The 25718-nt window shown below is 47.6% G+C and overlaps 1 pseudogene across 1 annotated transcript; it reads right to left on the bottom strand.

Annotated features, from left to right (window-relative positions):
- Positions 1-7913: 7913 nt before the first annotated feature.
- On the bottom strand, positions 7914-9251 carry LOC123396659 (annotated as a pseudogene). Its single transcript, XR_006609922.1, has one exon. The product of XR_006609922.1 is annotated as a dehydration-responsive element-binding protein 1B-like (transcript).
- Between the last annotated feature and the right edge of the window lie 16467 nt (positions 9252-25718).

Raw genomic sequence — 25718 nt, 5'->3', positions numbered from 1 at the left:
TAAATTTAATTATTCGTGGCCATGCATGCATGTGATTGGGTTAGCATATCTTTTCTGCCTATGACCACCTGCCAAGGTTGTATGTTACTACTATCTCTTCTCATTAAATATAATGCCACATAAGTAAAATGCCTATGAACAGGGGCGGCTCCAGCGTGGGGTCGTGTAGGGACGGCCGCCACGGTTAAATTTTTGGAACTTAGGGTACCTCCCTTAGTGCTTTGTACAGTCATGTCCACCATGAAAGCCGAGAGCAGCTTTCTGTTCGCATGCTACAGAGAAGAGGAAAGAGAACGCTTGGAGCAGGAAGAAGACTACAGAAGAAAACGCTTCACTAATGGACCGATGAAAAAGGCCCAGTAGAATATGAGAAGACCATTCTTTGTTGTATGCAGCCCACGTTCCCGACTCTTGTACACGATCAGCTAACCCTCACACACGATTCCACTAATTTTCTCCTCTTTTGGTCGAATTCTTAATTTGTTGTCGGCCGAATTCTTGCAAGTTGAATGCTGAAATTAGTTACCAATTCGGTGTTACAGGGATCGATGAAGATGAAACTGACCGAATATAGAACATTTTTATGGCCTAAAGGGACCTAGAGGCCATCTTTGAAATCATCCATGTGTAACTATGACTTAATTAGTGGTAAAAACTTGTTTTATCTTTTGTTTGAAAAAGTATCATATTATGTTATGGTTTAGATTGATCTAATTTTTGTACATGTTTGAGGTGCCTAATGGACTTGAAGATTAGGAATTTTGGAACAAACAATGGAAAATTCAGCGAGCAACAGGAGTCCAAGGTAGACTTTATATAATTTTTTTGCATCATATATGATATATTATTTGCCTAGTTCTTGAGAATAAACCAACTTTGAATAATTCATTGTGTTCAACGTCTTGCCTGAATGCGCAATCTTGGCCAATTAGTTTTTTTGGTTGTCTTATTTCATTGTATTTGGCCTTTGAATTTATTTATTTATTTCTCTTTCAAAATTCCACCCCGGGTAACTTCTAATCCTAGATCTGCCACTGCCTATGAAACCGCGCTAAGAGACTTGCATTGGCACATGCCTAACTTTCCTTAATCTATTATGTCCATCACCCCCTGAGTTCAACAGGGTGGGGGCCTGCCCTCATTCCATCTGAAAAGACCTCGATGACGCCTAGAGGGGGGGGTGAATAGGCTATTTAAAAGCTTCTTCAGATTTGGCTTGAACCTAATGCGAAAATAAACTAAGAGGGTACTTGTCAAGCACAAATCCTAAATGCACTAGGCATTGCAACGTGTATCAACAACACGATCTATCAAGATGGACACAATACAGTTACTAACAAGCACAAGTAAGTTACACAAACTTACTTGAGCTATATCACACGACAAGTAGGTGAACAACACAAGATACTAGATCACACTATATCAACACGATATATCAAGGGCTGCAAGTATGAACGTGTGGATATAGAGGGTATGCTTAAATGATTAATCTTGTACAAGAAATGGCCAACACAATATAATGAGCACAAGCAATATGCAATGTATGTATGCTCAAATAACACAAGTAAACCACAAGTAAGGAGTTAGGGTTAAGGATAACCAAGGTCACGGAGACGAAGATGTATCCCGATGTTCACTTCCTTGGAGGGAAGCTAGTCACCGTCAGAGAGGTGGATGTTACCACGAAGGCACACCAACGCCACGAAGGCTCACCCTATTCTCCCTTTGAGATAACACCACGAAGGCGTTTCTCAACCACTAGTGGTAAGCCTTTGAGGTGGCTTCCAAACCCTCACAAACTTTTCCGGGGGAAATCACACGGATTGATTCCTCTCCGAAGAACTCCTACCGCCTAGGAGTCTCCAACCTCCAAGAGTAACAAGATCACGGGGAATGCTCAAAACTTGCTCAAATCACAAATAGCTTGGGTTGAGAGAAGGAGAGGGAGAAGATCTATCTTTTGATTGGAACAACTCTCAAAGGGGCTCACAAATGCTCTTGGGATCTAATATTTGGAGTGAGCAAATGTGTGTGAGGTGGAAGTGTGTTCTTATGAGGATAAGGCTGTGTTGGGCAACCCTCTCACGAAGTGGGAGGGGGGTATTTATAGTGTGGAGAGAAAAAGAGCCGTTGGGGACACTTTAAGTCACACAGGGTCCGGACGTCCGACAGTTGTCGGAAGTCCGGGCGTCCGCGAGGGACCGGTCGGACGTCCGAGACCTTTAGGCATGACTGGAACTCTTCTGAATTCATCAGCGGTCGGACGTCCGACAGGGGTCGGTCGTCCGAGGCCTGTAGATGTGCCTGAACATATTTGAATTTATCAGCATACGGACGTCCGGAGAGGACCGGAAATCCAAGTTATACAGCTCAACTTCTACTGGTGGTAGGTTCCGGAATTCCGACGTGTGTCGGACGTCCGACGCTCGGTCGTCCGGAGGGAGCCGGATTTCCGAGATATAGAACTCAACTTCTACTGGTGGAGGCTTCCGGATTTCCGGGACTTGGCCGGACATCCGGGCCTCGGACGTCCGGAGGTAGTCGGAAGTCCGAGTTATATGGCTCTGGTTTCTCTGGTATAGGATTCCGGATTTCCGAACTAGTCAGTCGTCCGGTCCTCGGACGTCCGGAGAAAGCCGGATGTCCGAGGCACTGGTTCTGTTTTCAGATAACAACAAAACAGTGGAGATGTGGTCTGAGCAGAAAGTGATGATGTAGTTTGAGCAAGTTCATCGCAAAACCTGTGATCCCCTCTTAATAGTGCGGGATCCCTAAGGACTCAAGAATCATAAAAGAGTACTGATGATCCATACTTGAGTGTATACTTTTATTCGCTGATCATCACTCCGCACAACTAACGTCAAAGGAACTGATATCTTTGAGTTAGCCCTTTCACCTGAGCTTGATGTTGTTGTTCCTTCTTGGCTCAAGTTGAAAGCAAGACATGATGAAGTCTTCAAGTAGCTTTCCCATACACAATGCGAAAAGCCTAGCTTATGTATTTATCTTTATTTGTCCACCATGTGTGAACATCCACAAGAATCAAGCATGTAGTGCTCAAGAATGCTTATCTTGATCTTGTCCTATCCACCATGTGAACATCCACAAGAATCAAGCATGTAGTGCTCAGGAATGCTTATCTTGATCTTATCCTTGTTAGCACATGATCATTGACAATAGTTTCAATGATATATTCGTGCTCATCCACTTGAATTTGCACACCACAATCTTGATGACATCACCACTTGACATCATCCTTCATGGGTTGTATGAGATCTTCCTTTTGACGCAATCCCAATGGAAACACACCTAACCCCCACATAGGAGTCTCACAAAGACCATGGGTTAGTACACAAACACGTAATGGACAATGCTTACCTTACTATGGGATCACTTGATCTCTCTCGGTACATCTTATACGCTTTGTGTGTTGATCATCTTGATTTACTCTTTGTCTAAGATCTTGATCAACCTAGTGTTTCTACGACCATTCTTTGGATAATAACTTGAATAACATCTTGGTCAACATATAAACTCCTTGAACCCAACAGATGGACTTCAAGAAGTGCCTATGGACAAATTGCAATAAAAGCAATGTGTTGATCATCTTGATTTACTCTTTGTCTCAGATCTTGATCAACCTAGTGTTTCTATGACCATTCTTTGGATAATAACTTGAATAACATCTTGGTCAACATATAAACTCCTTGAACCCAACAGATGGACTTCAGGAAGCTCCTATGGACAAATCCTATAAATATAACTTAAGGCAACCATTAGTCCATAGGAATTGTCATCAATTACCAAAACCACATATGGAGATATATGCTCTAACACCATCCAATCAAACATTGCCGCTTAAGCGTTTACGTACATAACGTAGGACACATTGCATAGATGTAGCATTGCTAGGTAAAAAACCAAAAATGCTAGATCTGTTGAAGCCTACCTAGGTTTACTAAAAAAATTAACTAATCTAAACATGCCCTCCTGATTATCGGGGGTGAGTGGGCCTTACCCTCTTCTTAATCCAATAAATTATTGCCAAATTAGACCATCTCATAAATGTACGTAGACATTTACGCAGATGTAGCATTGCTCGTAAATAAATTGCTAGAGCATTTCCAGTCGGCCCCAAAAGCCCCCCCCCCCGGTTCATATTTTTCCTCCGGCGATAAGAAAAGACCCTAGTCGTGTCCCGAACGCCTTATTTTTCGTTGGATTTGGGCAAAATTAAAATAGGATTTTCGAGGATAAACCCAGCCCATTGGAGGGCAATCAGGGATATCCGACGCTATTTTCTGCATGCAAATGGCCCACCGGCAGTCGTCCATCCCCTCTGTCTTCTTTTTTTCTCTCTCCTCACCCACAAACTACAGAGTAACTACACATAGCACAGAAACCAAACGGAGGATGTGTGGCCGGCTTAGAGCGCCTCGTACGTTGGCTGGGAGCACAACGACCGGAGAAAAGTTCACCCTCAAAGCAAAAAATTACGCCGAGGCAACCCTAACCGGCCTAAAAACGCCTCTTGGGAGCCTCAATGCCTGGAGATGCGGAGATGCTCTGAGTGGTGTTGGCGGGGATGGAGAACCAATCGGATATAATGCGTGTACATCTGCGGATGAAGGCTCATGCACGTAGGAGCATGATATAGCTTGCACACGCCTTCATGGGTCAACCCTCGATAACCAACCGACTAGGAGTGAGTGTCTTCTTGAGGAGAAGCCATGTGGATAATTTAGAGATCTACTGTCACGCTCGGCAAATCTGACCCCTATATGTTCACAGGCATGTTCGGACATGTCTACGTGTGCATTCGGGCGGTCCCTAATATTTTCTTTCCAGCATTCACGTATTTCAAATATGGGCTTTCAAATCCATATAGATCCATCCACGTCGATCATACACGTCAATGTCGCACGTAAATAACAAATAAATGATATCAAAAATAAATAGTGTTTACATAAAATTTATTTAGAGTGTACAATTGAATCATCAACTCTTTGGTTTTGATTGTAAGTTCACACATGGTCCATAAGATCACTGGGTAGTGGCACGTGTACATAATGATCTCAAAGATTCCGATGCATGTTTTCCCGGCACTTCAAAATCGTTGGTTTGTGCAACACCCTCACCTCATCCTCAATAAACATATTGTGCAAAATAATGCAACATGTCATCAACCACCACAAAGTTTTTGATTCCCACATCATTTCAATTCCATGAACAATTCCCCAAACGACCTTTAAGAACTCTCAATGCCTTTTCCACATCCGTCCTAGCTACTTCCTGCATTTTTGCAAAGTGTTTTTTCTGTCTTGTGGATCGGTATGGTCTTCACAAACGCTGTCCACTGAGGTCAAGTCTTGCTTCAATGAAGCGGGTATGATAACACATGGTTTGTCCTACTGTAGTATGTCGGCTCTCACGTGACAACTAATATTTTAACCTTGCTGATTGAGGGTGCACAATGGATTGAATAGACAAGAATAAGTGGAGCCACCTGATCGGAGTCGCATCAAACATACAGGCAGGTATAACCATTTTCTGGCGTCTTTGCCGGATCAAGAGGGTGAGAAAGCTAAACTCGATGAGTTGGAAGCTCCCAAGTTACCTGCGATCAATAGAAAAGCCCATCATAGGATTGGAGAAGACAATGCTATTAATGCCAAACAATGTGGAGTTCAGATAAGCCGGCTTGATTCCATTGATCACGATGATAATACGATGATCCAATAAAGGAGTATACATGTGTTTGAACAACGCATCATGGCAGCTGGTCATCTTTGGCAATCTTTAATTTTTCGCCCATAAGGCAGGGCATCCATGTTTGAATTGTGCATCGTGGCAGCAAGTTCTTTTTGGCAACATTTAACTTCTCGCCAATATGGCAGCAGCCTCCGGGTCCGGGTTGTCTTCCCTGCAATGATCCAGAGTTCTTAAATTTGTTGGAAACAACCAAATCTGCTGAGTCATGTCTATGTAGCCCCCGAGGATAAAACGATGGGGTTGATTCATATTAACTGAGTTTTCTTTGTCTACATCATGTCATTGTTCTTCAAGCATTGATATGTTTTACTTAATACTCTAGATGCATGTTGGATAGCGGTCGATGGATGGAGTAATAGTAATAGATGTAGGCAGGAATTGACCTATTTTCTTATGGACGTGATGCCTACATACACATGATTATTGTCATGAATAAATATTGCATAACTATACGTTTTTCTATCAATTGTCCAACAGTAATTTCTTTACCCACTGTATGCCTTCTTTGAGAGAGAAGCCACTAGAGAACACTATGGCCCCGGGTCTATTCACTTATATATTTACAATCGATATTATTTCCTTGTTGTCATTATTTTCTTTTTGTTTATTTCCACTTTATATTTACACAACTATCATCTACATTGCTCATTTGCTTGCAAGTAATAAGTTCAAGGAGATTGACAACTCTCGTGTCCGTGTTGGGTGTTAGTGTTTGCTCTTTTGTGCATAGGCGTTGAAGACGAGAGTTATGTGATACTTCTATTGGTTCGATAAGACGATAACTGTGGTTCTCATTGAGGAAATACTTATCTATAGTGTGATGCATCATCCCCTCCTCTTTGGGAAAAATTCCAACGCATATCACAAGTATCACTCGCTTCAATGCTTGTAGTCGTCGCTAGGTGGTCTACGGATCTGTATTTAACTTATATTATTTCTCTTGTTCGTTGTACTATCATGATTAAATATGAATAGATTAGAAGTTTTTCCCAAACAATATGCTCATCCTAGAGCGTGAGAGCAACTACACACAGATCCCTCATACCCATTTCAAATGTCCAGGCAGGTGCCCGGACAGTGACCGGTCATCAATCTAACTTCCCCTAGGAGCCAAGCAGAAAAGCAAAATTTTAACCTAACCGGGCGCCTCAAACGGGACTCAAACGCCCGGGCTGACCGACACCACTCATATCCAACCCCAAATATGAAATGGATATGGGGGAGCCCGGGCGCGCCCGAGCACGCCCGCCACGTCGGCATGGCCCGTATCGACCCTACATATATCCGTCTTCATCCGCTCATCGGACCAAATCCCTAGCCACTTCACTCCACTCCCATCCGCCATCAAAGCTCGCCTCCGGCGATCTCCAGCCTTCTCTAGCATGGCGGGCAACGAATCCGAGTCCTTTACCTCCAGATCCATCGACCACGAGCTCATCCCGCGCGGGAGGCGGCGAAGGCCCTCGCGGCAGTGGACGTTCGAGAGATGGAGTCACACTCTCCAGCGCCCCGTATAATGCACGGGTGCGGGCGCCGCGACCGCATCGTGGTGGACATCATCTCCTTTCAGGAAGGATCCATCATCGAGCTGACGTCTACCGGCACCGTCCGGGTTACGGGCTCCGACGAGGAAGAGTAGGGCATGCGAGACGTCGGGAGCTTGACTTCCGTGAACCGACCAGTGTCCCGTATCCTATTATACCTTGCCGGCGACCGGACCGACACTACAGGGGACGCTGTCGGCCGACGTACATGGACACGATGGAGCTGGACGAGCTTCATTTACATTAAGTTTATGCTACATATAATAATATGAGTTTAAAGTTTTTAATTTAAAATATCTGACTATAGAATACATTATTTAAAACGCGACGACACGCACCTAAAGGTATAAAACGCTCTAAACGAAAGAGACGGCACAATCGTCAAGGAGGAAAAGCCAAAAACGACGAACTACCCATACCAAGTTCACCGCAAGATCCACAACACCGTCGCCCACGAAAAACCACTTTGTCTGACGCAAGTGATGGGAATGGTGCATCCGAGGGAGCGTTAGCGGATCGTCGCAAGAGAACGATTTGCAAAACTGTCCAAATCAATCATTTTCACAGGTTGTCAACCAACACTGAAGTCCTTTGATGTGTCTGTTTTTCTTCTCCCAAAAATCCTTGATTTCGATTCATGGAGTGCACGATACACAATCGAGTTCAGTACCAATTGTTGAATTAAGCAATCTAGCCCCTTTTCCCCAAAAGTAGTACCAACTGCCTACTCTCTTTCCTCCCAAATCTGGAAGAACGCAACTATCTACATGTTGACAGTAGTGCTAAATTAGTTGAACAAGCAGCTCCATAGCGGCGTCTGGACGCCGGTCTGCTCGCCGTGCTCCGGCCTCGCTCTTTCGTCCGGCGGCGCCACGAGCATCCCCTGCGCCAAGCTCGCGTAGTACGACCCGGCGTCCATTCCGCCGAACCACTGCTCCTCGTCGAGCTCCAGCAGGTCGCCTGAAGACATGTAGAACTCCGGCGCCAGGCACGCGACTGGTAGAATAATCTGCTGCTCCTGGAGCGCCACGACGGCGACGGCGACCGGAACCTGCAGCTGCTGGAGCGCCACGACGGCGACGGCGACCGGGACCTGCTGCTGCTGGAGCGCCGAGACGGCGACGGCGACCGGGACCTGCTGCTGCTTCTGCTGGAGCGTCACGACGGCGACAGCGACCGGAACCTGCTGCTTCTGGAGCGCCACGACGGCGACGGCGACTGGAATAATCTGCCTCCGCTGGAACGCCACGACGGCGACGGCGACGGCGGCCTTGACCTCCCGCGCGCTGCCGAAGCCGAACGACCCGGCCGCGAGCACGGGCAGCATCCGCCAGGCGGAGTCGGCGAAGTTGAGGCAGGCGGCGCGGCCGGAGAGCGCGAGCGCGGCGGCGTCGTGCGCGCGGGCGGCCATCTCGGCCGTGTTGAAGGTGCCGAGCCAGAGCCTGGAGCCCTTGATCCCGGGCACGCGCACCTCGCACACCCACTGCCCGACGCGGCCGCGGCGGCGCACGCCGCGGTACAGAGGGTGGCGCGTCTCGTGGAACTTGGTGCGCCCCGCGGGCCGCTTCGGCGGCTCCGACGACACCGTCCGGTGCCCCTGCTGCTCCTGCTGGCCGGACGGGGAGGCGATGCCGGCGACGTCCGTCTGAATCGGATTCGACATGCTCGTGAGAGGTGTGGAGTAGTTTTTGTACTGGAAGAATCAGCGGCTGTGGTGAGAGGTTTCGATCGAGATCGGTGGAGCTTGTTTGAGGAGACGGGGGAGCATAAGTAGGCAAAGGCAGGCGGTGGCTTCCTGGAAATGGCAAGTGGCGGAGAGGTAGTACGTGTATGTCACAGTCACGGTGACACTTGCGCCGGAACACACGGCAGCTTCATGGCGCGCCACCCTTTGTTTTACTATCGTTTCCGCTGCGCGCATCCCTTGGTTACCTTTCAAGCTTTGGCTGGATGACATATGTGATGGGTGGTGGCCTTTGTTTGAACATACTAGTAGCTCACAAATACTCGTATTCACCACAACGAACTAGTGTCCTTTTATTTTTCTTTGTTGTGCAAAGGGGGGAAACAAAGCATGCCATCCGCGAATGAACACAACTTTTGGTGGTTTATCGTCGTGTGGTGTTCACTGGCGGGGCTAGGTGTCGTGGGTGATGGCGGACCGTGACTGACGACTTTTGGTGGTGACATTGAAGGCTTGAAGCTAACCAAAATTGTATAATTCGAAGGTTAGTTTGAAAAATCGTAGAATCGTGTAACAGAATCGCGTTCCTGATAACCATGATCCAGATGTTAAACTAGTCAAGCAAGTCACGGTTTCATGCAGTCAACCAAATTATGGTTCGAAGAAGTAACAATGCCTTTTTTTTTTTGGTCTTTCCGATTCAGATGAAGCGAAAAAAGTGTGCACAAGACATATTTAAGATGCATATTTGTTGGAAAACTATTCTCATCAACCGGTGGATTTCAACGACCGCGTCCACCGCCTCTCCCACCAGATGCGTGTTCTGTGTTGGACAAAACCAACTTCGGTGGTGCCAATGCAAACGTCCTAGACTCCGACGCCCTATGTCTGCTCTTTGGTTTGGCCCCGAGCTCGAGCCCCATCCCTCGAGCAAATCCGCAGAGTTCCTGCAACAACGACGTTGTTGCGATTAACAGCGACGTAGCTAGTGCAAATAGACGTAATGACGAGTTTCCGCAACTTGGTCTATGTTTCAAAAAATTAAAACAAATATCTTTTGTTGCAAAAGTTTTCTACGGCCTGACCTACGTTACAAAAGTTTTTTGCAACATGACCTTTGTTACAAAAGTTGCTGCAACACGATCCTTGTTGCAGAAAATATTCTATAACAAATCCTATCGCGAAAAAATATACGGACATTTTCGCAACATGCTCTTTGTTGCAAAAAAAAATTGCAACATAATCTATGTTGCAAAAGATCCGTCAGTCACTTTTTAATCCGTCAGTCGGACGCATAGCAGCGTGCTTTTTTCTGCAACTGAAGCGATGTTTCGGGATTTTAGGTGGTGGACGAAGACGATCAAGCTGGTGATCGGACGGTACGCGCGTATACATCGAACGGCTAAAAAGGTGGTGGATGATTATTATAAATCCATCTATGGATGCTAACAGTTCCCATATTTGTTTCAATTTATGTTACGAGTTCATTTTGTGTTTTATGCACACTTTCGCATCTAGAAAAATACATTTTCTAAGTGTTCCCAGGCACATAGCTGCGTAGTGTTTTGCGTGCCGCACGACATACAAGTATACAAGTCACATCGAAGACCAGGACAAGATCATTTTCGAGGTGAACGATCGTCCATGGAACCAAATACGTGTGTCTAAAGTGCACACGTCACCTCTTTGTCATCCTGGCATCAGTGATTTTATAGAGGAAAAGGCACCGGGGAAGAAATAATCACCAGGCCCCGGAACAAATCGACAACGTAATTAAATATACATACACATAACTAAAGTGGCCCGTCATTCCGTCATCATTGTTGCCCAAAGAAGGCAGAAATATCCTAGCAGCTTGCCACTTGGCCATATGATCAACAATTGAGGAAACAGGCACAGACAAAACAGGCAGCTGCTTCCTCCTCACACTCACCTGCCTCCACTTGAGTGAGCTCGCGACGAGGATTTTGACATGCGTCGACATCTGATTGGGTTCCTCCCGTCGACCACACACTTCATATTAACTCTGGGCCACCTCCCTCCGTGACATGAACGCCACACAAGAATGGATATGAGACCTACTTTTGGAATCGATTCCGGCGAGTCCCACGTCGGCGCCCATTGTTTTCCTTCAAGTGGTGGTCGACGTGTCCTTTTCGTTATAGTTTTTCCGGCTTGAAACCGATCTCCGTGTTAAGAATTAATTAAATTCTAGTAATCAATGCTTAAGTCGGTTGTGCAGTTTAGCAACTGTCACTTACTGTCTATGTAATTACCGCCTCTGTACTAGGGTATAAATACCCTCATCTTCAGTCAATGAGATTGCTTTCCTTCTTTTCACACGTTATCAGCACTGTCTCTATGAAGAGCAAGAAGGCCACGAAGAGCCAACAACAACATGCGAAAGACGAACAGGGAAAGGACTCGCCTCACCAATCATCCGCGCGACGGCTATCGACTCTCGAACACCCCGAGGCGCAGCAGCAACCGTCGGCGGCCAACGGCCGCCACCTGAAGCCGCAGGCCAGAGGCCTCGTCCAAAGCGACGGGACGGCCATGCCCTCCCGGACGGCGGCGTGTCTCCCACCAGTGGCCGATGGTCTATAACCTCGGACGCGCGGCCACTCCCTGCACCGCGGTGGGGATGCCCCCCAGCTGGCACAAGACGGCAACAAACGCGATATGTCATGGACCAGTGCACGGCAGTGCGGTCCTCAGCCCGGGCGGTGGCAGCCCTGGGCGCAGCGGCGCGAGGTCGCGGCCTGGTGTAATGCCCCAAGTGTAGGTCTTTTCCTTTTTGTAACCTTCCATGTGGGACCAACTTGTCAGAGATTGTGTTGATGTCATTTTTTGTGCCATGATTTCATGTGTGTTCCTTAGTGCTTACTTCCCTTGCATGCATGCATAACATATCATTCCTTGCCTTACCTTATGTTTGCATGCCATGATCATGTTGCATTTGATTTTACTAGGAGTAGTGTTGTGGTGTTGAGAGTGCATGTGATCTTGCTAGGGTTAAGTGGTGGTTTTGCACTACCTTGTGATGCATGTGATAATGGTGTGTGTGATGTAGGAGTGAGTGCTAGTCATTTTAAGCTCTTGCCTTTTAAACTCCTTTTCCCTCCTATTTTTATTCATGTCAAAATTCCTTCTTCCCAAAAATGATTCTAAAATGTCTCGTGGTTAGATTAAAATGTGCTTATGAGGGGGTGCAATTTTTCTGGTTTGTTCTTTGATTTTTAGAGGTGCAAATAAACTCAAAACAGTAGGTTAATTACTGTTTTGCATTTATTTCAAACTTCTCCAAATATTGTTTTCCTATTTTTCCCTATTGGGTCATAATTTCTTATGTCTAGCAGGATTTTCCTTTTAATTTTTAACCCAGTAGCTATTTTGGGTAATATATTTTTTTCCTTCCCTCGTTGCATTTGTTTTTTTTGTTTACCTAGTTGGATAACCTCCTGTTTAATTATTTCTTTCCCTGGCCCAGTAAGTCTTCTCCCGTGCTGGCCCAGTAGATCTCCCCCTGGCGGCAGAGCCCGCTGGCGAGCGTTTTCTTCTTCCTCCCGATGTCATGCTGTACGACCTACGCTCCACCTCTCGATCGCCTCTCCCTTAATCCAGCGGCTCGAGCTCGCCTCCCGAGACGATAAAAGGAGCCCGGGGCCTCCTCCTCCGCCCTAGGGTTCCCTCTCTGTTCCCCCCAGCGCCGCCAGTTTCCTCCTGTCCTCGTTCTTCCCTGGTAGCTTCTCTGAGGTAGCAGAGCGAGAGAGAGTGCAGCGCCTCCTCCGTCAACCCGTCGTTCCGTCGTCTCCGGCACCGGCCGCCATGTCCGGGGCCTCGGGGCGGCTCCCCGCGTCCCATTCCCGGCGTTAGGACCCCGAGGAGCGACCCCCCCCCCCCCCGTCGAGCTTGTCCTCGTCAACGGGGCGAACCGGGAGTCTCCTTCCCTGCTTCGGTCTACGTCGGAGGAGCTTCTTCGGCGTCCTCCTCCCCGTTCGGCGCCCCATCTTCTCCCAAGGTGAGGCCGCGTCCTCCCCCGTCCTTCCTCCGCCGCGGATCGGCTCGGTCCCGTCGGGCGCGTGCTTCCTCTGTTCGTTAGCAGCGACATGTTAGAGGAGCAGTTGTAGCGGATGTTCTGTGCCGAGCTCGTGCGTGCGTTGTCGAGAGGAGAGGCGAGGCGTAGTGGTGTAGTAGCCTGTTGGTAGCAGTTCGACGGTAGCCTAGCAGGCACTAGCAGTAGAAGCAGCAGCTAGCCGGTGCAACTTAGCAGCTGCAGCGGCAGGGAACGCCGGTGCCGTTCCGGGCAGCCAAAGGAGGGACCTTTTCCCATGCTCAGGGCGGGAATGGAGCCCCTGAGAGTCCCGCGGGCCCTGTCGATAGTTTCCCCTGCCGGTGATGGCCGGGAGTGGCGCCGCCAGCGCCCTCGGGTCCGGCCGCCGGCGGAGTTCATCTCGTGAGTGGAGTGGTTTTCTATTTTACCTTCTTGTCTAAACCAGTTCTCGATCCGTAGCCCGATGGTAGTGTTGTGCTGGCTTATTCTAGCTCCTATAGGAGGGCGTGGGTTCGAGTCCCCCCCTCGGCGCCTTTTTATTCTTTTGTTTTGATTTATTCCTGCAGGTATCTTACCTTGCCACTTTCCCTTCTCCTGTTAACATCAGTAGCAGCAGCGCAGCGGTGTGTGGTGGTGTTGTTGCACTAAGGGGACTGGGGTTCGAAACCCAGTGAGCCCAGTTTTCTTTTTCTTTTATTTTTTTTTCTGTTTGCAGTCATTTTTTCCCCTTGCTATGTGAGCAACCCCATGTCCAGCTCAGAGTATATTTTGCCCTATGTGGTTCTTTCTTCCATGTTAATTGTAGGAGGTGTAGGAGTAGCTTGTGATGATATTAGTGGTGAATCTATGCCTATGTATTCCTTCCTTCCATGTTACTTGTTGGGGAAGTAGGAGAAGAATTGTGATGGTAGTAGCGGTGTGGACCTAGGTGCTCACAAATGGTGCTTGAGGTGTGATGTGTGTGCAAGTGTGTGTATATTGGTGCTCTCACTTGGGTGCCTTGCTAGCCTAGTGCATGTGGGTGCTAGTGGCCCTCGTGAGGGTGGCCTTGTGCAAGTGAGTGAATGTAGGGGTGTCCTCCCCACCACATATAATTGTGTGTGCGAGCTAATTCTAGTGTTTATTGCCATCATAGCATGTGTAGGTGTGGATTCCTAGTTTAGCTAGGGTAGATTGTTGTGAGGGTTGCACCTTGAGTAAGACATGATTCCTAGGAAGATCCTAGAATGCATGTGAGGGTGTGTACCATCACATGCCCATATGTGGGGGGTGCATACTCTCTTGATGGCCTAGGGTTCCATTGTGATGTGTTTGATCTAATAATATTGTGATATGGGTGTGGGTGTTGTTGATGTGCATGACACAAACATGGGGTTCAAACCCCCATGTCACTTTGTCATTGCGCACATAAGATTCACCTATGTATTTGTCATCTTAGAAGCATACCTTGTGGAATTGCATTTGCACTTTGTTGAAAGTATGGCCTTTGTTTCCATGGTATAGATGGAGCCCAAGGGCATGAATTTTGTGTGTTAGTAGTAGGGGTTTGTGCTCAACACCATAGTGGTGTCAATCACCTCTTGGTGACATGTGTGTGCAAACTATGCCTAGACAAAGTGGGCATGTGGCTGGAAAATTCCAGATTTTTGAACTCTGAAAATGCTGAAAACATTTTATTCCCCTGTAGATAAGGTTGTGCTGGTCATTCTGTTGAGAACTGAACTTAGTTCAGTGCTAGTGTTTTGAACCTGGGATGTTTGTGAAGCTTCCTGTCAATTTTAAAGTCATTTGGAGTCCAGTAGCGTGTGTTTTGGTTGCTGTCAAAAAGCTTCAGAACAGAAACAGAAACTCAGGTGCAGGAATTCTCACTAAGTCCCTGAGAACTGATGGTTTTGGAAAAGTTTGTGTCCTTGTAGATTCTAGAGTTTAATTCCTTTTGCTGTGATTCTTGCTGGAGCTTGTAGTGTTCTTGGTTGGCAACAGACACATATATTATTTGTCATATTTGAAGACCTGTAGCTATGTTGCATGTTGCTCAGAAACAGCTAAGATGCAGAAACTGGCAGATTGCGTAGTTTTGCCATTTTGTTCAAAGTTTGAGTTTAATTGTTGTTGGGGTGTTCTACCTTGCTCCATTTCATTCATGTTGGGTTAATATATGTCTTGGTAACCTGGGAACACCAGATTTGTGCCAATTGTGTGTGTGGTGATGAATCTTTCGCGTAGGGCTTCATATCGTGTTTCGTTGATTCCCGTTGATCCGTAGCTCCGTTTGCAAAGTTCTTTACATGGTTTTGCACCGTTTTTACGAGATGCATCTGTTCATATCATTCCCATGCATGTCCAAATAGTTTAGTGCAAAGTTATGTCCAGGAATTTGTTGTAGTTTATCTTGCTTGTGCTAGTGTTAGAAATAGTGGTGCATGCTCAACTTTCATCTCATGCATCATGTGATTGTTGCATTTTGTGGTGCTGCTGTTCATTGGCTGTTATTCTTGTGTTGGGTAGCACCGGGAGCGGAGACCGATTACGTGGAGTCAGGAGAGTACGTGCAGGACGATCCAGAACCATTCCAAGCTGAGGATATCACAGGCAAGATGACATGACCTTGATCCCATCTCTAGACTTGTTATGTTAGTTTCGATTCCATGTCATTTTTGCTCGCTGCCTACCACTGAAAATATATTGCCTCTTCATGTGCCATGAGCCTAAACACCTTACTCTTTCCTAGCAAACTTGCATGGCTAGGTAGGCTTGCTCAGCTACTAATGTTAGCGTTGATAGCTGCAGGTGCCTTAACTCATGTGATGACATGAGCTTGATATCATTATATTAACTCCTGTTATTTAATTAATGTATCTATATATTTGGTAAATGACGGGAGGCCTAGCCTTTTGCCGGGTGTCTTGTTCCGTTATTGCCGCCTTAGTTACCGGTTACCGGTGTTTGATTCCATATTGATCGCTCCTAACACGTTCGGGGTTGTTATGGGGACCCCCCTGATAAATCGCGTAGTGTTAAGGCTTGTCCGGCAGGACCCAACTTTGGTACCATTTGCTAATCACTTAATAATAAACTGCATAGGGAATAGCTACCCCGAGGAACTTAATCAACAACCCGGGCCAGTGCTCCTCATGAGTGTTGGTCCAAATCAGAGCAGCTTATTACGCTCCCCGGGGCAACTCGGAGTTTTGGCGTGGTAACCATCGCTCATCCGGCGTGTCCTGAGACTGCGATACGCGGCTCTTATCAGGGTCGTCGACACGTCGGGAGGTCCTGCTAGCCTTGTCTTACCTTAGCGGTATATCTTGCATATAGGAACCCCGGTGAGGCTTTCGTTTTCCCCAGAGTTGAGGGTTTTCCTCTAAGGAATCCGATGAGATCACGAGATTCGTGATAGAGGATGACTTTGCAGCCTGTGTTCGTTTGTGATGGACTAGTTGGAGCACCCCTGCAGGGTTTAATCTTTCGGAAAGCCGTGCCCGCGGTTATGTGGCTACTTGGAACATTTTGCTAACATCCGGTATTAGAAAACTTAAACATAAACTAATAAAATATGCCAACTGTGTGCGTAACCGTGACTGTCCCTTCGAAGATCTCTCTTCGACCGGGAACACGGTGGGGTTATGATTGCCGTAGGTAGGTGTTCAGGATCACTTTCTGATCAAGTATTCTCGATCGTTAGTGTATACCATTTTCACTTCATTCTCGCGTAAGGTAGCCACTTATTTAATCTTAGGTTGGAGCAGCCTGAAACACCTCACCCCTTCCTTACCCAATAACATGTCTAGTTCTGGCACCAAGGTCTTGGATTGCTGAGTCCCCGTGGCTCACGGATTCCTCCGAAACTTCCAGCAGGTACAGGTACCCCAGAGACCGATGATCCCGATGGCACCCAGCTGGCGTGGCAGTACGACGAGGAGACAGACCGCATTTACCTGAACTATCCAGAGGACTGAGCCGTGGTCGTGATCGTGGGCCTGCAGCGGGTAGCATAGCATTTCCCTTGTTTTGTAGTCCGTACCGGAACTACCTTGTTTGTATCTGCGTTGTACTCTGTATTATTAATAAGAAGACAGTTGAATCCCAGATTGTCTACTATATTTATTATTATGTGCTATGTTTACTTGCTTGCAAAACACTTAGATGCGCTTCTTTCCTATTCGGGGGCCTCGACCCCCAGATCGGAAAGGACCGCATCTTGGTCGTTACAAGTTGGTAATCAGAGCCTTACGACCATAGGAGCCTTTGTGTGATCGTATTTGGCGAGTCGAGTTTAGTATATGTTTTGAGTCTTAGTTATATCGGAGAGTAGGTTTCATTTTTCTCCTCTTCTTTGCTCTGGTGAGGCTTCCGCCTTAGGAAATCTTTAACTCTACTCCTTTTCTCGCTCAAATTTTTTTTAGGATCACGCGGTTGTTTGCGAAATCTATATGATTTCGATGTGACGGAATCGTGTCCTGGTGCCTCCTATCGTCTCTAAGTATCAGGGGAGTCGAGCTCGAGGGATTATCACGCACATCGCCATCATTCAGATTTCTGAGTACCTAAGAACGGAGGGTGTTCGTTATTGCTTCAATACGCGTAGTGGTGAGATAACCCCGACATCCCCAGTACTGGTGTAGATTGTTCGGGGGTACTACCACACTTTGTATCGTTGTGATCACGAGGATCTGTTGTAGACGAAGGTCCGAGATGCTGTTGTGTGTTGAAGGATGTGATACAGGTGACGGTTTAGATTAGGAGTTGTGTGAAATACTCCTTGTATCCGGGTGCCTGATTGCATGACCAGTTATTTCGAGAATTCATAGGTGGGATATCTGGTAGTATCTTATAGGACTATCTTCCTACAGACGCTTGATTGAGGTTTGGGAAATCTCGATCATATGTTTGTTCCGAGCAGTTCTAGCTCACACTTGTTTGTTGTGGCCCTTATCGGAATTTTGTCGTCTGTTACTTTGAGAATGCACTCTTGCTATGTTGTTCAAGTGCAATGCTAAGTTCTATTCAGATATTCTGTCTTTTGATTCAGCTTATCTTCAATTATTCTGTGGACTAATATGATGTCCGTCTTCAGGATGGCTCCACCAACTCGTCAGACCCCAGCGCGTGAGGATATGCCGCCTCCACCTCCTCCTCCGCCACCGCCGCCGCCTCCTCCTGCAGAGGCTTGGCAGGCAATGATGGTAGCTACCAATGCAAATACTCAGATGCTGTTGCAGTTGATCCAAGAGAGAGCCAATCATCAGCAAGGCAATTTCCAGCACGGTGGCAATCACTTCGCCAGTCTGAGTCAGTTTCTGTCAAACCAGCCTAGGACGTTCACTTCTTGCGACCAGCCGTTTGATGCGGAAGATTGGATCCCTGATATGAACAAGCATTTTGAGTGTAGCAATGTCCGTCCAGAGGATTATGTCAAGTTTGCAACATTCCAGTTGAAGGGGCAGGCTTCTATTTGGTGGCAGCAGCTTAAGGACTCCAGAGGTGGCAGGGTGATGTCTTGGGACGAGTTCTGTCGTGACTTCAGGTCCCACTACATTCATTCCAGTTTTGTTGAGGAGATGCGTGAGAAGTTCAGGCGCTTGAAGCAGGGCAGCAATTCTGTGTACAAGTACAATGTTGAGTTCCACGAGCTGGCCCGGTACGCATTGCAGGATGTTCTGGATCAGAAGAGCAAGATATACCAGTTCAGGGGTGGCTTGAAGGAGGATTTGCAGTTAGCACTCGCTTTGCACGATCCTGAGGAGTTTGACAAATTCTATAACTTAGCTCTCAGAGCAGAGGCAACCTTGCTCAGGGTGGAGAAATCCAAGAAACGTTTCAGAGATTCCAGCTCTTCCTCGACTCAGGTGGTTCAGAAGCAACAGAGGTTTTGGGTTTCTTCTCCTCCTCCTCCTCGGCACTCTCAGCAGCCGAAGCACTCAGGTGGACGTGGTTCTTCCCGCCCACCCAACCCTGGATTCTAGCAGAGATATCAGCATCAGAAGCAAGGGCCTCCTCAGATTCAGTTCCGGCAGCCAGCAGATGTCACTTGTCACAAATGTGGGCAGAAGGGTCACTATGCCAACAAATGCACTTCTCAGCTCCGTCTGCCGCCTCCTCCTCCAGGCAAACCTCCTAGCAATGCTCTTGTGAAGTTCAACCCTAGATCAGCTCGAGTCAACATGGTGAATGCAGCTGAGGCAGAAAATTCTTCGGATGTGATCATGGGTAATCTCTTAGTCAATGATTTTCCTGCTAAAGTCTTGTTTGATTCTGGTGCTTCGCATTGCTTCATCTCCAAGCCTTTCCTAGCTAAGCATGATATTCCTGCAATTCATTTGGATAGTCCCTTCCGTGTGGTTTCTCCGGGCATGCGCATGAGTTCGTTCATGAGGGTTCCGGATGTTTCTATCAAGATGGACAATTATGCTTTTCTGGCGTCTCCTATTGTCTTGGGCAAGTCCGACATTGATTTGATCCTTGGTATGGACTGGTTGGCCATGAACAAAGCATCAATTGATTGTGAAGCTAAATAAGTGAAGCTAACCCACTCTTCGGAAGATGTGATTATATTCGCGGCGCGCGATGACACAGTCCGCTTGTTCTCCTTGAATGAAAAGGGTGAGATCAATCCCATTGAGCAAGTTCCAGTAGTCTGCGAATATCAGGACGTGTTTCCTGAGGAGTTGCCAGGGATGCCTCCGCACCGTGAAGTGGAGTTCGTCATTGAGCTTGAGCCAGGCATAGAGCCAGTGTGCAAGCGGCCGTACAAGCTGGGTCCAGAAGAGTTGAAGGAACTCAAGAGACAACTCGATGAGCAGGAGCGTTTGGGTTTGATCAGACCAAGCTCGTCTCCGTGGGGATGTGGTGTTCTGTTTGTCAAGAAGAAGGATGGCACGGAACGACTGTGTGTCGATTACCGCCCATTGAACAAGAAGACAATCAAGAACAAATATCCGCTTCCGAACATAAATGAGTTGTTCGAGCAGCTGAAAGGTGCTAAAGTATTCTCCAAGCTTGATCTCAGAATGGGCTATCATCAGATTCACATTCGTGAGGAAGACATTCCAAAGACGGCATTCAGGACCAGTTTTGGCTCATATGAGTATACGGTCATGTCTTTTGGTCTGGCTAATGCTCCTCCGACTTTTTGCCGATTGATGAACTATATTTTCTCGCCATTCAAGAATGAGTTTGTCTTGCTCTATCTCGATGACATTCTGGTCTTTTCTGAGGATGAGGAAGAACATGAGAAACATCTCAGGTTGGTGCTTGATAAACTGAGAGAATACAAGTTGTATGCCAAGTTTTCCAAGTGCGAGTTCTGGCTGAAAGAAGTGGTGTATCTTGGGCATATTATCTCTGCCGAGGGCATTAAGGTTGACCCGTCCAAAGTTCAAGCCATTGTTGAATGAGAACCTCCGTAGAATGTGAAACAGCTTCGAAGCTTTCTCGGTCTTGCCGGATATTGCAGAAGATTCGTTGAGAACTTCTCCAAAATCGCCAAGCCGCTCTCTAGTCTTCTTCAGATGGGTGTCAAGTATGTGTGGTCTCCAGAGTGTCAACTGGCTTTTGTTACACTCAAAGAGAAGCTTACCTCCACTCCGGTATTAGCTCCTCCGGATGATTCCAAGCCGTACCAGGTCTTTTGCGATGCTTCTCTTCAGGGTTTTGGTGCAGTCTTGATGCAATATAGGAAGGTGGTTGCTTATACCTCCAGGCAGCTGAAGCCTGCGGAGAAGAACTATCCTGTGCACGATCTCGAGCTAGCAGCTGTTGTGCATGCCTTGATGACTTGGAGACATCTCTTGTTGGAACGTAAGGTTGAAGTTTTCACCGATCACAAGAGCCTCAAGTATATCTTCACTCAGCCTAACTTGAATCTTCGGCAAACACGTTGGGTGGAAATGCTCCAGGATTTTAATCCGAGTGTTGAGTACACGCCAGGCAAGGCAAATGTTGTGGCAGATGCATTGAGCAGGAAGGCATATTGCAACAGTCTGATGCTGCAGCCTCTCCAGCCGGGTCTTTCTGAGTCTTTCAGGAAGCTCAATCTTCAGCTGGTTCCTCACGGTTTTCTTGCGAACCTTCAGATCTCTCCTACCTTGGAAGATCAGGTCAGAGCAGCTTAGCTACTTGATAATATGGTGAAGAAGGTCAAGATTGGTGTGGGAAAGAGCCTTCCCAAGTATAAGTGTTTCACTTGGATGCCAGGGACACTTTGTTTTTCGAGGACCGCCTTGTCGTCCCGAAAGGTGATCTCAGGAAGGTGATCATGGAAGAAGCTCATAATTCTCTGCTTTCTATTCATCCGGGAAGCTCCAAGATGTACCATGACTTGAAGCAGTCATTCTGGTGGACCCGTATGAAGCGTGAAATTGCTCAATTCGTTAATGAGTGTGATGTATGTCGAAGGGTGAAAGCAGAACATCAAAGACCAGCGGGCCTCTTGCAGCCTTTGCCGATTCCCGAGTGGAAGTTCGATCACATTGAGATGGACTTCGTCACAGGGTTTCCGAAGTCCAAGAAGGGCAATGACGCTATCTTCGTCGTCATCGACAAATTGAGTAAGGTGGCGCATTTCCTTCCAGTCAAGGAGTCCATTTCAGCAGCTCAGCTGGCAGAGTACACCTCGAGGGTTGTCTCGTTGCACGGTGTACCTATGTTGATCTCATCAGATCGCGGGAGTATCTTCACTTCCAAGTTCTGGGACTCGTTTCAGTCTGCTATGGGCACGAAGATCCGCTTCAGCACAGCGTTCCATCCTCAGACTAGTGGTCAAGTGGAGAGGGTGAATCAAGTTCTTGAGGACATGCTGAGAGCCTGTGTTATCTCCTTTGGCATGAAGTGGGAGGATTGTGTGCCTTTCGCGGAGTTCTCGTATAACAACAATTATCAAGCTAGATCTGGCAAGGCTCCGTTTGAAATTCTCTATGGCAGGAAGTGCCGTACTCCGCTCAACTGGTCCCAGACAGGCGAGCGTCAGATCCTTAGCAATGATATGATAGAAGAAGCTGAGGAGATGTGTCGGATCATTCGCGACAACCTCAGAGCAGCTCAGTCCCGTCAGAAGAGCTATTATCATAGCAAGCACCGTGACATGTCGTATGAGCTTGATGATTTTGTCTATCTCAAGGTTTCGCCTATGAGGGGTATGCAGCGTTTTGGCATCAAAGGCAAGCTTGCGCCTCGTTTCGTTGGTCCGTTCAGAGTGGTTGGCAAGAGGGGCGACCTCGCGTACCAGCTCGAGCTTCCGTCAACCTTTGCAAATGTCCATGATGTGTTCCATGTTTCTCAGCTTCGGAGGTGTTTCAAGAACCCCGAGCACACTGTGCATCTTCAAGATATCGATCTCCAGCCTGACCTCTCTTATCGCGAGCATCCAGTTGCGGTTCTCGAGGCGACTGAGCGCAAGACCCGTAACAAGTCTGTCAAGTTTCTCAAAGTGCAGTGGTCACACCATTCCGATAAAGAGGCTACGTGGGAACGCGAGGATCACCTCCGTTCCGAATTTCCCGATTTCTTTCAGTCTTAGATCTCGGGGTCGAGATCTTCTTTGTAGTGTGGGAGAGTTTGTAATGCCCCAAGTGTAGGTCTTTCCCTTTTTGTAACCTTCCATGTGGGACCACCTCGTCAGAGATTGTGTTGATGTCATTTTTTGTGCCATGATTTCATGTGTGTTCCTTAGTGCTTACTTCCCTTGCTTGCATGCATAACATATCATGCATGCATAACATATCATTCATTGCCTTACCTTATGTTTGCATGCCATGATCATGTTGCATTTGATTTTACTAGGAGTAGTGTTGTGGTGTTGAGAGTGCATGTGGTCTTGCTAGGGTTAAGTGGTGGTTTTGCACTACCTTGTGATGCATGTGATAATGGTGTGTGTGATGTAGGAGTGAGTGCTAGTCATTTTAAGCTCTTGCCTTTTAAACTCCTTTTCCCTCCTATTTTTATTCATGTCAAAATTCCTTCTTCCCAAAAATGATTCTAAAATGTCTCGTGGTTAGATTAAAATGTGCTTATGAGGGGGTGCAATTTTTCTGGTTTGTTCTTTGATTTTTAGAGGTGCAAATAAACTCAAAACAGTAGGTTAATTACTGTTTTGCATTTATTTCAAACTCCTCCAAATATTGTTTTCCTATTTTTCCCTATTGGGTCATAATTTCTTATGTCTAGCAGGATTTTCCTTTTAATTTTTAACCCAGTAGCTATTTTGGGTAATATATTTTTTTTCCTTCCCTGGTTGCATTTGTTTTTTGTTTTGTTTACCTAGTTGGATAACCTCCTGTGTAATTATTTCTTTCCCTGGCCCAGTAAGTCTTCTCCCGTGCTAGCCCAGTAGATCTCCCCGTGGCGGCAGAGCCCGCTGGCGAGCGTTTTCTTCTTCCTCCCGACGTCATGCTGTACGACCTACACTCCACCTCTCGATCGCCTCTCCCTTAATCCAGCGGCTCGAGCTCGCCTCCCGAGACGATAAAAGGAGCCCGGGGCCTCCTCCTCCGCCCTAGGGTTCCCTCTCCGTTCCCCCCAGCGCCGCCAGTTTCCTCCTGTCCTCGTTCTTCCCTCGTAGCTTCTGTGAGGTAGCAGAGAGAGAGAGAGTGCAGCGCCTCCTCCGTCAACCCGCCGTTCCGTCGTCTCCGGCACCGGCCGCCATGTCCGGGGCCTCGGGGCGGCTCCCCGCGTCCCATTCCCGGCGTTAGGACCCTGAGGAGCGACCCCCCCGTCGAGCTCGTCCTCGTCAACGGGGCGAACCGGGAGTCTCCTTCCCTGGTTCGGTCTACGTCGGAGGAGCTTCTTCGGCGTCCTCCTCCCCGTTCGGCGCCCCATCTTCTCCCAAGGTGAGGCCTTGTCCTCCCCCGTCCTTCCTCCGCAGCGGATCGGCTCGGTCCCGTCGGGCGCGTGCTTCCTCTGTTCGTTAGCAGCAACATGTTAGAGGAGCAGTTGTAGTGGATGTTCTGTGCCGAGCTCGTGCATGCGTTGTCGAGAGGAGAGGCGAGGCGTAGTGGTGTAGTAGCCTGTTGGTAGCAGATCGACGGTAGCCTAGCAGGCGCTAGCAGTAGCAGCAGCAGCTAGCCGGTGCAACTTAGCAGCTGCAGCGGCAGGGAACACCGGTGCCGTTCCGGGCAGCCAAAGGAGGGACCTTTTCCCGTGCTCAGGGCGGGAATGGAGCCCCTGAGAGTCCCGCGGGCCCCGCCGATAGTTTCCCCTGCCGGTGGTGGCCGGGAGTGGCGCCGCCAGCGCCCTCGGGTCCGGCCGCCGGCGGAGTTCATCTCGTGAGTGGAGTGGTTTTCTATTTTACCTTCTTGTCTAAACCAGTTCAAGATCCGTAGCCCGATGGTAGTGTTGTGATGGCTTATTCTAGCGCCTGTAGGAGGACGTGGGTTCGAGTCCCCCCCTCGGCGCCTTTTTATTCTTTTGTTTTGATTTATTCCTGCAGGTAGCTTACCTTGCCACTTTCCCTTCTCCTGTTAACATCAGTAGCAGCAGCGCAGCGGTGTGTGGTGGTGTTGTTGCACTAAGGGGACTGGGGTTCGAAACCCAGTGAGCCCAGTTTTCTTTTTCTTTTATTTTTTTTTCTGTTTGCAGTCATTTTTTCCCCTTGCTATGTGAGCAACCCCATGTCCAGCTCAGAGTATATTTTGCCCTATGTGGTTCTTTCTTCCATGTTAATTGTAGGAGGTGTAGGAGTAGCTTGTGATGATATTAGTGGTGAATCTATGCCTATGTATTCCTTCCTTCCATGTTACTTGTTGGGGAAGTAGGAGAAGAATTGTGATGGTAGTAGCGGTGTGGACCTAGGTGCTCGCAAATGGTGCTTGAGGTGTGATGTGTGTGCAAGTGTGTGTATATTGGTGCTCTCACTTGGGTTCCTTGCTAGCCTAGTGCATGTGGGTTCTAGTGGCCCTCATGAGGGTGGCCTTGTGCAAGTGACTGAATGTAGGGGTGTCCTCCCCACCACATATAATTGTGTGTGCGAGCTAATTCTAGTGTTTATTGCCATCATAGCATGTGTAGGTGTGGATTCCTAGTTTAGCTAGGGTAGATTGTTGTGAGGGTTGCACCTTGAGTAAGACATGATTCCTAGGAAGATCCTAGAATGCATGTGAGGGTGTGTACCATCACATGCCCATATGTGGGGGGTGCATACTCTCTTGATGGCCTAGGGTTCCATTGTGATGTGTTTGATCTAATAATATTGTGATATGGGTGTGGGTGTTGTTGATGTGCATGACACAAACATGGGGTTCAAACCCCCATGTCACTTTGTCATTGCGCACATAAGATTCACCTATGTATTTGTCATCTTAGAAGCATACCTTGTGGAATTGCATTTGCACTTTGTTGAAAGTATGGCCTTTGTTTCCATGGTATAGATGGAGCCCAAGGGCATGAATTTTGTGTGTTAGTAGTAGGGGTTTGTGCTCAACACCATAGTGGTGTCAATCACCTCTTGGTGACATGTGTGTGCAAACTATGCCTAGACAAAGTGGGCATGTGGCTGGAAAATTCCAGATTTTTGAACTCTGAAAATGCTGAAAACATTTTCTTCCCATGTAGATAAGGTTGTGCTGGTCATTCTGTTGAGAACTGTACTTCGTTCAGTGCTAGTGTTTTGAACCTGGGATGTTTTTGAAGCTTCCTGTCAATTTTCAAGTCATTTGGAGGCCAGTAGCGT

Source organism: Hordeum vulgare, chromosome 5H (assembly GCF_904849725.1).
Source record: "Hordeum vulgare subsp. vulgare chromosome 5H, MorexV3_pseudomolecules_assembly, whole genome shotgun sequence".
Taxonomy (NCBI): Eukaryota; Viridiplantae; Streptophyta; class Magnoliopsida; order Poales; family Poaceae; genus Hordeum; species Hordeum vulgare.
Note: the sequence above shows the minus strand (reverse complement) of the source record. Positions and strands in the feature narration are given on the sequence as shown.